Source organism: Oryctolagus cuniculus, chromosome 5 (genome assembly GCF_051225735.1).
Source record: "Oryctolagus cuniculus isolate XC-2025 breed Fujian yellow rabbit chromosome 5, ASM5122573v1, whole genome shotgun sequence".
Classification (NCBI taxonomy): Eukaryota; Metazoa; Chordata; class Mammalia; order Lagomorpha; family Leporidae; genus Oryctolagus; species Oryctolagus cuniculus.
In genome coordinates this window covers 151,019,969-151,030,026 of record NC_142871.1, presented here as the reverse complement: position 1 = coordinate 151,030,026, position 10,058 = coordinate 151,019,969, and the positions used below count along the sequence as shown (strand labels likewise).

General features: G+C 45.2%; 1 long non-coding RNA gene across 2 annotated transcripts in view; it reads left to right on the top strand.

The window, feature by feature from the left end:
- Positions 1-7,311: 7,311 nt before the first annotated feature.
- The window catches only part of LOC149126791 (uncharacterized), a 51,343-nt gene continuing 48,596 nt past the window's right edge, over positions 7,312-10,058 (top strand). Inside the window, exons 1-2 of one of the 2 annotated variants that reach the window (XR_016233489.1) lie at positions 7,312-7,893; positions 9,855-9,920. This is a non-coding gene — a long non-coding RNA (uncharacterized LOC149126791). The remainder of the gene's footprint in view (positions 7,894-9,854; positions 9,921-10,058) is intronic. The other variant, XR_016233488.1, reaches the window with a different exon arrangement.

The following is a 10,058-nucleotide window of genomic DNA, read 5'->3' as shown; positions in this document are numbered from 1 at the left end:
TTAGCTGCTCATATTTTTAGGAAGACATTTACTGATTGATTGATTGATTGATTGATCAATTGATCAATTGGGGTCAAACTAGTCTGAGGAAAGCCAAATGGCAATGATGACAGATCCTGAAGAATAAGAAGCCTATCAAATAATTACTAAAATTAGAAGTGTAAGTGTGGTTTGTCACAGGTGAAAAACTAAAGCCAATTCATGAAAGCTTGGGATGTGTTACTTCCACCTCTTCATCTGCTGATCATATTTTTAGTTTTAGTATTTTTATCGCCTGGCTTTTTCTCAGATGTTAACATTTAATTTTAAAATTAGTTTTGCATTACTAATGTACTCAGAATGACTTTGACATATCGTGGAATATGACTTTTTTTTAAATAATTGTACAGGAAAATGGGGTCTGTTCTATTAAAGTTGAACTTAAGTCTGTTTGTAACAGGCATATTGTGCCAGTCAAGACTCCTCAACTCCTGGAACAGCTGGAAACCAATTCTTGTATTCACAGGAAAACTTGAGTAAGACCTTCACCTGACAGTCGCGGTTTAAGTTGTCATCCCTGTATTACAGATTCTGAGTTCAGAGATTTTATGTTGAGAAAGTGTGTCTCTTAGCCTTCAAGAAATGCGGCAGCAGAGAAGATGGCTTCATGGTGTGCCGGGGGTGGAGGGTGGAAGGAGGCTGGCAGCTCTGCTGATGTTGATATTAGGTGACTTTTGGAGACCCAGGTGTTAAGATCTCACCCTGGACCCTAATGAGGTTGAGGTGTGGGTGACGCTGAGTCAGCACTCAAGGAGTAAATAGCAACTCAAAAGAATGTTGATGGGTGGGATGTAGGGCTACCTGAGGACAGCAGGTAGAAGTAAGGTGTGTTCCCCAGGAGGAAGAAGAAAAGGGCTTATGTGAGCCGGGTATGGTGGGACCCAGCATCACAGACATATGGAATTGTTAATACAAAGTTAGCCAAAGTCAGCTGTATTCCCCCTCCCGAAGTTTCACTCTTTCTCCTTGAAGGACAACACAGAATTTAAAGCTAAATTCAACATTGTCTCTACCGGTGCATGTGAAGAAGGTTACAAACAAGGGGCCAACCGTGGCTCACTTGGTTAATCCTCTGCCTGCGGCGACGGCATCCCATATGGGCGCCGGGTTCTAGTCCTGATTGCTCCTCTTCCAGGCCAGCTCTCTGCTGTGGCCCGGGAGTGCGGTGGAGGATGGCCCAAGTGCTTGGGTCCCTGCACCCGCATGGGAGACCGGGAGGAAGCACCTGGCTCCTGGCTTCGGATCGGCGCAGCTGATTTGGGAAGTAAACCAACGGGAGGAGGACCTTTCTCTCTGTCTCTGTTATATATTAATGTTAGCCATCACAAAACACACCGAACACCGGAGTAAGGGAAAGGGTTTACTGGGGAAAACCCAGAAGACCGGAGGGAAGGGGCGGCGAAGGAAAAAGAGAGAAATTATAAGAGAGAGAGCCAGAGGAGAGGAGCTAGTGAGGAGAGAAGAGAGAGCAAAGAAGAGAGGAGGAGAGGAGGAGAGGAACCAAGAGAGCGCAAATGAGAAGAGCCAAGAGAGAGCCAAGAGAGCAGGAACAGGCCCTTTTAAAACTTTGCCTGAGGGCGGGCAGGGAAGCAGCAGCAGGGAATCCCATTAGGATGGGGGTGGAGCCTGGCTCAGGTAGCTGGGCCATGTGGCCACCTGGCTAAAACTGCTCCAGTTTCCTAACATGCTCTCCCTCTCACTGGCTATAACTCTACCTCTCAAATAAATAAATAAAATCTTTAAAAAAAAAAAAAGAAGGATACAAACAGAAAATTGCATTGTATTTCACTTAAAATAACAAGGGAAAATAAGCCCTAATAAGCCCTGACCACCTGCTCTAAGTAGTTTAGTAAAACAAACAAACAAAACCCGACCAAAAACCTAAAACACAATAAATTCAAAGAAAAACACCTCCGTGGTTATACAACTGAGCAGTCATTTTAATCCTGCTGCTTTTCACTCTGCCCTCTGGTTTTATAGGACACATTTTCTTCTTCCCTCCACAGCCTTATCAAAGGCAGGGGTTGTATTCTTCGCCTACAGCCCCAGGGGAAACACATTTAAACAGCTTTTATGAGAATGCAGCCAGAAGCAATTGTATTTACAAGGGATCCTTATTGGCCAGATTACAAATATGGCCTTCACATGGACACAACAAAAAAATTCATTTTACTGAGATACTGGATGAGCATTGTCATTGCTGTCACAGAACTGGGTTTGCTGCTGTCTCTACTTGGAATCAAATGACATCAGTTCTCTATCAGCAGAGAGAAGCGGAGAGCTAAAATGAGAAAATACGTGGATTTCCTCCCGTAGGAGAATTAGGCGATGTACCCTGGCAGGAGGGGGCTCAGCCACCTGTGCTGAAGGTAAAAGAAGGCAGCAGTGTTCTTTTCTGGAACAGAGACGGCCTGACTGATGTAATCAGCACTGTATCCCTGGGTTCCGCATGCGTGCATTTAATCAAACCAGGCTTAAAAATATTGAAGAAAAAAATAGTGCACCTGTATCAAACATGTATGGTATATATACACAGTAATTTTTTTCCAAAATTTCCAAGTAATGCTGATAAAATGCATCCTGAACAGCGCACAGGCTTTCTTATGAGAGGTATCTGTAGGCTGACCTCAGCCGAGGTCACCAGGCTCCAGGACTGGGCTCTGCAGATCTCCCCCTCAGTGGGTTTCTGCTCATTTGGGAAAGGTGCTCCTTCATGTAGCCATGGCTTGTCAGGATTCCCTAAACAACACAGTAAACCAGGTTTTTCTTTTTATTTGTGTTGTACCAGATATTATATGTAATTGGCAGATGAATTAAATTGCACATGGGAATGTGTGCAGGTTAAATGCAAATACTTTTTTATAATGGAGTTGAGCATCTGTGAATTTTGGTTTTGTGGGGGTCCTGGAGCAAGTCTCCTATGTATTCCAAGGAGGTGACTGTATACAATGAATGTTCAAAAAGTTCATACAAAGTGTGTATTATGAAAAATCACAGATTTCCAAAAAAATTGTACCAGGCTAAGTTTATCTTTTTTTTTTCTGAAAGATTTATTTTATTTTATTTGAAAGGAAGAGTTACAAACAGAAAGAGGCAGGGAGAGATGGAGAGAAAGGTTTTCTAACTGCTAGTTCACTCCCAAAATGCCCACAATGCCTGGAGCTGGGCTGATCTGAAACCAGGAGCCAGGGGATTCTCCTGGGTCTCCCATGTGGGTGCAGAGGCCCAAGGACTTGGACCATCTTCCACTGCTCTCCCAGGTACATCAGCAGGGAGCTGGATCAGAAATGGAGCATTGAGAACTCAAATGGGTGCCCACCTGGGATGTCAGTACTACGGGTGGTGGCTTTACTTGCCATGCCACACTACCGGCTCTTAAACTTATCTTTCAATTCAGGTTTCTGCAAACTTTTTGAAGTACCCATGTATGTCTCCTGTAGAATTCAAGCTAAACATTAACTGCACTGTCATAAGATTATAAGTTCTACAATGTCCCATATAACGTGGCTTCTCAAGTCTCATTTCAAATTTCCCTCATCCTCCCCACAGTCTATTGATTCATTCTTCTTAACATATCTTCAGTTATTTGTATTTATTTGAAAGACACAGAGAGAAAGAAGGAGAGGGATGGAGGGAGGAAGAGAGAGGAACACACACACAGACACACACACACACACACACAGAGAGAGAGAGAGAGAGAGAGAGAGAGAGAGATCTTCCATCCACTAGTTCACTCTCTAATAGCTGAAGCAAGTAGACTGGAACTGCATAGCAGCCCTCCCCCCACTATGGATAACAGGCAGTGAAGTACCTGTGCTTTCACCTGCTGCCTCCCAGCATGCATGAGGCTGGACAGGAAGCAGAAGTGCCAGAACTCAGATCAGGCACTATGGTGTGGGATGTGGGCATGCCAAGCAGTGGCTTAACCTGCTCTACCAGGACTCCTGCTGCCCCAAATGTATTCTTTAAATAAAATTTTCTATGTGCCATGAAGCAATTCTTGTGATTTTCCCAGACAGCCACATCCCATCTTCAGAATTTGAAGCCAGTGAGATCTTGTAAACACCCTTCATTTCCCTCCTTCTCAACTTGGATAACTGTCACTCATCCCTTAGGATTCTCTTAGAAGCCGTCTTGGTCCTTCAAGCAAAGTTACATTCACTACACAGTTCCTTAACATGATACTGTGTTTACAACTGTCACAGACCATTTATAATTATCTATTGACCTTGCATACTTTCTCATTAAAATTGTAAACTATACAGGATATGAAACGTATTTGGCAGAGGCTCACTGTCCTGTTCTCCCCTTGACTCACAGTAATAGACTGGGAATCCCCCTTACACATCCATTCTTCTCTTCTCCTGTTTCAGCCATCATATAGGGTTGTGTGGGGAGCAACTCGGACTAGACTAAGTTACTGGAATTAAGACTTATTCTATGCATCTGCTCTCCCACAATATGGCGCTGAGAAGGGAGAAACAGCTTCTACACAGCTGCCTCCAGTTCAACCAATAAACTGTAGGACCTACTCCTGATTGGAGGAGAGCAGCGTACTCGGCGTGTGGGCAGCCAAGTTGGGATTGGCGGAAGAGGACTATAAAGGAGGAGAGAGACAACATGCACCGAGGAACATCTATCTGAAGGAACACCTGTGCAGCCCCCGAGAGAGCCGGCTGGCGGTGTGCCGCTCCCCTGCGCAAGTGGGGAAAGTGGCCAGGGGGAACCGCCCTTCCACGGAGGTGGAAGGGACAGTAGCCAACCCGGGAAGAACCAGCAGCAAACCCGGGGAGGGCCGAGCAGACAAAAGAACAGCACAGGGTCCTGTGTCGTTCCTCCATGAAGAGGGGGAGCGACAGGGTTGTAGCTAGAAAATAGCTATCCAGCCAGGACGTTCCTTGCAACTGCAGACCACATTATAACTGTAATTTGAGTAGTTAATTTGGACTTATTTTATAGACTTCATCTTTACTACCTTGTATATCCTTTTCCAGCCCCATGTATCCAAAATTGCACAGAACTGAGACTAAGCATTGCCAAACACTCTTTTTTTTTTTTTTTTTTTGACAGTCAGAGTCAGACAGTGAAAAAGAGAGAGACAGACAGAAAGGTCTTCCTTTTTCTGTTGGTTCACCCCCCAAATGGCCGCTAAGGCCGTTGCACTGCAGATCCGAAGCCAGGAGCCAGGTGCCTCCTCCTGGTCTCCCATGCGGGTGCAGGGCCCAAGCACTTGGGCCATCCTCCACTGCCTTCCCAGGCCATAGCAGAGAGCTGGACTGAAAGAGGAGCAACCGGGACAGAACCGGTGCCCCAACTGGGACTAGAACCGGGGGTGCCAGCACCACAGGCGGAGGATTAGTCTAGTGAGCCACGGCACAGGCCGCCAAACACTCTTGCACTACAAAGACAAGATGGAAAGCACTCAGGTTCCTGACTGCATGTGTGGAATAGACCCACCCTTCACCTATAATTTTTCTCTTTGGCTACAGTAAGAAAGATACTTCTGTATTTTTTTAAAAATATTTTTTATTTACTCTTGGGTAGGATGACAGAGAGGCAGAGACAGAGAGAGAAAGAGATCTTCCAAACATTGGCTTACTCCCAGATAGCTGCAAAGTTTGGGTCTGGGCCAGGGTGAAGCCAGGAGGTAAGAACTATATCCTGGTCTCCCCCGTGGATAGCATGTGTCTAAGCACTTGGACCAGCTTCCTCAGCATATCAGGAGGGACAAGGATTGGAAGTGGAGCAGCTGATGCTTGGGTATAGGATGCCAGCATTTCAGGTGTCGGCTGGAGCTGCTGTGCCACAGTGTTGGCCTAACTTCTGTCTCCTTTAGGCTATTGAAATAAATTGGAGTCTCTTTATTAGTGGGAAGTTAGTATTCATTCTTGACTAATAAAGAAATGAGTAACTGAAATTGAGAAATTTCATGCCCTTATTTTAGCTGTCAAAATGCAAGGGCTGAATAGGACATAGCCTACAAAGCTGGTGAATCTTCTGATGCTGTGGCAGAATATTTAGTAAAACTTTCCTGGGGTAACTTGGAAGGTAGACAATTATTAAACATCTTGGCATATGAAAGAAGTGTTTCTTGTTATTGTTCATGTGTGTTATATATTGTATACTGATTATATCAATGCATTACATGCATGGTGCAGTTAAGATGTCTGAGTCCCTTGTCAGAGTGCTGGATTTGGTTCCTACCTCTTGCTCCTCACTCCAGCTTCTTGCTAGTACAGCTACCTAGAGGCAGCAGGTGAGGACTCAGGTAATTAATTGTGTTCCTGCCTCCCATGTGGGAGACGTGGATTGACCTGGATTGAGTCTGGCTCTGGTTCTGGTTTGGCATGGCCTAGCCCAGGCTGTTGCAGGCATTTGGTGAATGAACCAGTGTGGCAGATTACTTTCTCTCTCTCTCTCTCTGTCCCTGACTCTGTCTCTCAAATATATATGTGTGTGTATATATAAAAATATATATTATATAGTATATATAAATGTATAATATATAATTTATAATATAGTATATATGATATATAATATAATATATAATAATTATATATGATATATAAGTGTATATTAATATATGCACATATATATTTGAGAGATGTCTATATATACATATATATAAATATATGTACACATATCTCAAATATATATATGTGTGTAAGCAATGATTAGTTGGTTTGCAAAAGGCAAACCAAGAAAGCGGGATACTCCAGCATTAGAAAAAATCAAGGGCTCCTTTTACAAATGACTGCATTTGACTACTGTTATTCAGAACCTTTCTCCAAGGCTGCCTATTAGGGCCACAAGGAACTGAGACCTCACTCAATCAGGTCAGGGATTCTTCACAATTTCTGGCCATCAGAATTTGAGACGTTTCCTAGTTTAGCGTGTTTCTTCCATACTTGAGTTGTCTGACTGGGAATTTCTGTCGAATTGATTTTTATAGGTTGGGAACCATGTCTCAATCTGAGAAAGTCATCCAGATGATATGAAATGTCAGTAGCATAAAGTCATCAGGTGGATTCTATTTCTGTTGACTGGAATCAATAGAATTTTAGGTATGGAAGGAAGCTTGTACACAAATTTGGTGATAAAATGGGCAATGTGTGGTGGAGACTCTCTCTCTCTCTGTATGTGTGTGTGTGTGTGTGTGTGGCAAAAATAAGTAAATAAAAAAAATCCATTCTCCCCTCTCTCTTAGTGAAGGAATGGATGGTTAGCTCCAACACAGCATTACAGCCCTGGACTCATATCCCAGCTTGCACTGTAGCTCTGGGTAGCCCTGTGATTGCTTTTACCAGTGGAGCATGGCCGGAGGGAGGGGTGCCTGTTCTAGGCCCTGTTCCATGCTCACCACTCACCTGACTGTGGGGAGCAACCCGGACTGGACTAAGTTACTGGAATTAGGACTTATTCTATGCATCTGCTCTCCCACAATATGGCGCTGAGAAGGGAGAAACAGCTTCTACGCAGCTGCCTCCAGTTCAACCGATAAACTGTAGGACCTACTCCTGATTGGAGGAGAGCAGCGTGCACGGCGTGTGGGCAGTGAGTTGGGATTGGCGGAGGAGGACTATAAAGGAGGAGAGAGACGGCATGCACCAGGAACATCTAAGGGGAACATCTATCTGAAGGAACACCTGTGCAGCCCCCGAGAGAGCCGGCTGGCGGTGTGCCGCTCCCCTGCGCAAGTGGGGAAAGTGGCCAGGGGGAACCTCCGTGGAAGGGACAGTAGCCAACTTGGGAAGAACCAGCAGCAAACCCGGGGAGGGCCGAGCAGACGAAAGAACAGCGCAGGGTCCTGTGTCGTTCCTCCACGAAGAGGGGGAGCGACACCTGACAATCCAGGTATGATTCAGACGTTCTTTGTTTTGCTGGTCTTCTGACCTCTATCTATGCAATAGTGATTCTCAGTGTCCTTTCTATGATACCTTTACGCATAGGGGCATTTGCTGTAAATCCCAACAAACCAGTGTAAGGCCCATTCTACACAAATAGTCTGGGCAGTGTTTCCTCTCTCTGGGCTTGTGCCCCTCCTAGGACCCCACTCAGGGACAGATTTAGATGTTTTGCCTAAAACGCAAAGACTGTCCTCGCATATGTTGCCTCCCCAAGGCTCAAGCACAAAGCAGTGAACATCAACTCCCTCTTTTGGGTATCTACCAACTCTCCTTTTATTTTGAGTAGCATTCCTCTTTTTTTTTTTTTTTAAAGATTTATTTATTTTATTTGAAAGGCAGAGTTACAGAGATACAGAGGCAGAGAAAGAGAGAGAGAGAGAGAGAGAGAGAGAGATCTTCCATTTGCTGGTTCACTCCCCAATTGACTGCAATGGCCAGAGCTGCTCTGATCTGAAGCCAGGAGCCAGGAGCATCCTCCGGTTCTCCCACACAGGTGCAGGGGCCCAAGGACTTGGGTCATCTTCTACTGCTTTCCCAGGCCATAGCAGAGAGTGGGATCAGACGTGGAGCAGCCAGGACTTGAACTGGTGCCCATATGGGATGCTGGCACTGCAGGTGGTGGCTTTACTTGCTATGCCACATCACCAGGCCTTCATGCCTCTTTTATAACCTGGGAATTCCTTTTCTAGTCTTGGGTTGAGTAGATGGAAGAGAAAAACCTCAACATTTTGCCTCCCAAAATTTGTGTTTAGGTCATGAGTGTTTTACCTTGTTAACAGAAGCTTTTGAAATTTGCCCAGAAAAAAATTATTTTCCCCTTCCTCTTTCTGTCCCTTGCTCCCCTCCTATCTCTCCCTCCTTTCTCCCCCCGCCACCTTTGTCTTTCTCTTTATCCTTCCTCTCTGTCATATTTCTTCCCTCTCTTCCTTCCCTGTTCCCTAGTCACACATCTTTCCTGGTACCTAAGGACACACAAACCTTGCAATCAAAATAGAGGTAAGGGCTGAGAGGAAAGGGGATGCCAAGAAAAATGTCACTAGTTAATATTTCATGTTTTTTTTAAAATTTTTTGACAGGCAGAGTGGACAGTGAGAGAGAAAGACAGAGAGAAAGGTCTTCCTTTTGCCGTTGGTTCACCTTCCAATGGCCACCGCGGCCAGCGCGCTGCGGCCGGCGCACCGCACTGATCCGATGGCAGGAGCCAGGTCTCCCATGGGGTGCAGGGCCCAAGGACTTGGGCCATCCTCCACTGCCTTCCCTGGCCACAGCAGAGAGCTGGCCTGAAAGAGGGGCATCCGGGGCAGAATCTGGCGCCCCGACCGGGACTAGAACCTGGTGTGCCGGCGCCGCAAGGCAGAGGATTAGCCTAGTGAGCTGCGGCGCCAGCCAATAGTTCATGTTTTAATGGGGCAAATTACACAATACCTACTTATGTGAGAACTCCAAATCAAACTCATCATCCTATAACAAGTAATGATCCTGATTTTAATTATGCATGGCTTGATTTCAAATAGAGCAACACAGATCATCAAAATTTCATGGAGGTTCATATTTCTTATCAACTGTAGGCTTTCTGGATTTCCAGAATAAGACACTAGGAATTCAATTTATGTGAAAAACTAGATGATCTCCTAGAAGAAGTTGAGATTGGAAGGAATTATCAAAGCCTAGGACTAAGGAGGAAGACTCCTACTTAAGAAAAACTAGGAGGGTGAGGAGAAGGGACTTGGGTCAGCAGAAGTGGGAGACTCAGGCCTGATTCCTATGCTGGATGTCACACTGACTAGTGCCTTGCAACCCAGTCGCTGGTCCTTAGAAAGGGACTTGGAACCCAGTGATTCTCTTGGGCAGGAAATGGGGAGCTCTTTGTTGAAACTCTAACCAGTGTTTTGGGTTATATTCTCATAGATTGGTGAAATGAAGAGAAAAATTACCAGCTTCCAACTACAAGCTCATGAAGAGATAAATGGGTGGGTAAGTGCAATCTGATTCTTTCTCAGGAGGACAAAGCAGACACTCAAGGAAGTCCTGTCAGGCAACGTGAGCATCCTTGGTATCTCATAAGAAGATGGAATGGTTGATCTGAGGTGCTAATAAGATGTCGTGTGTCAC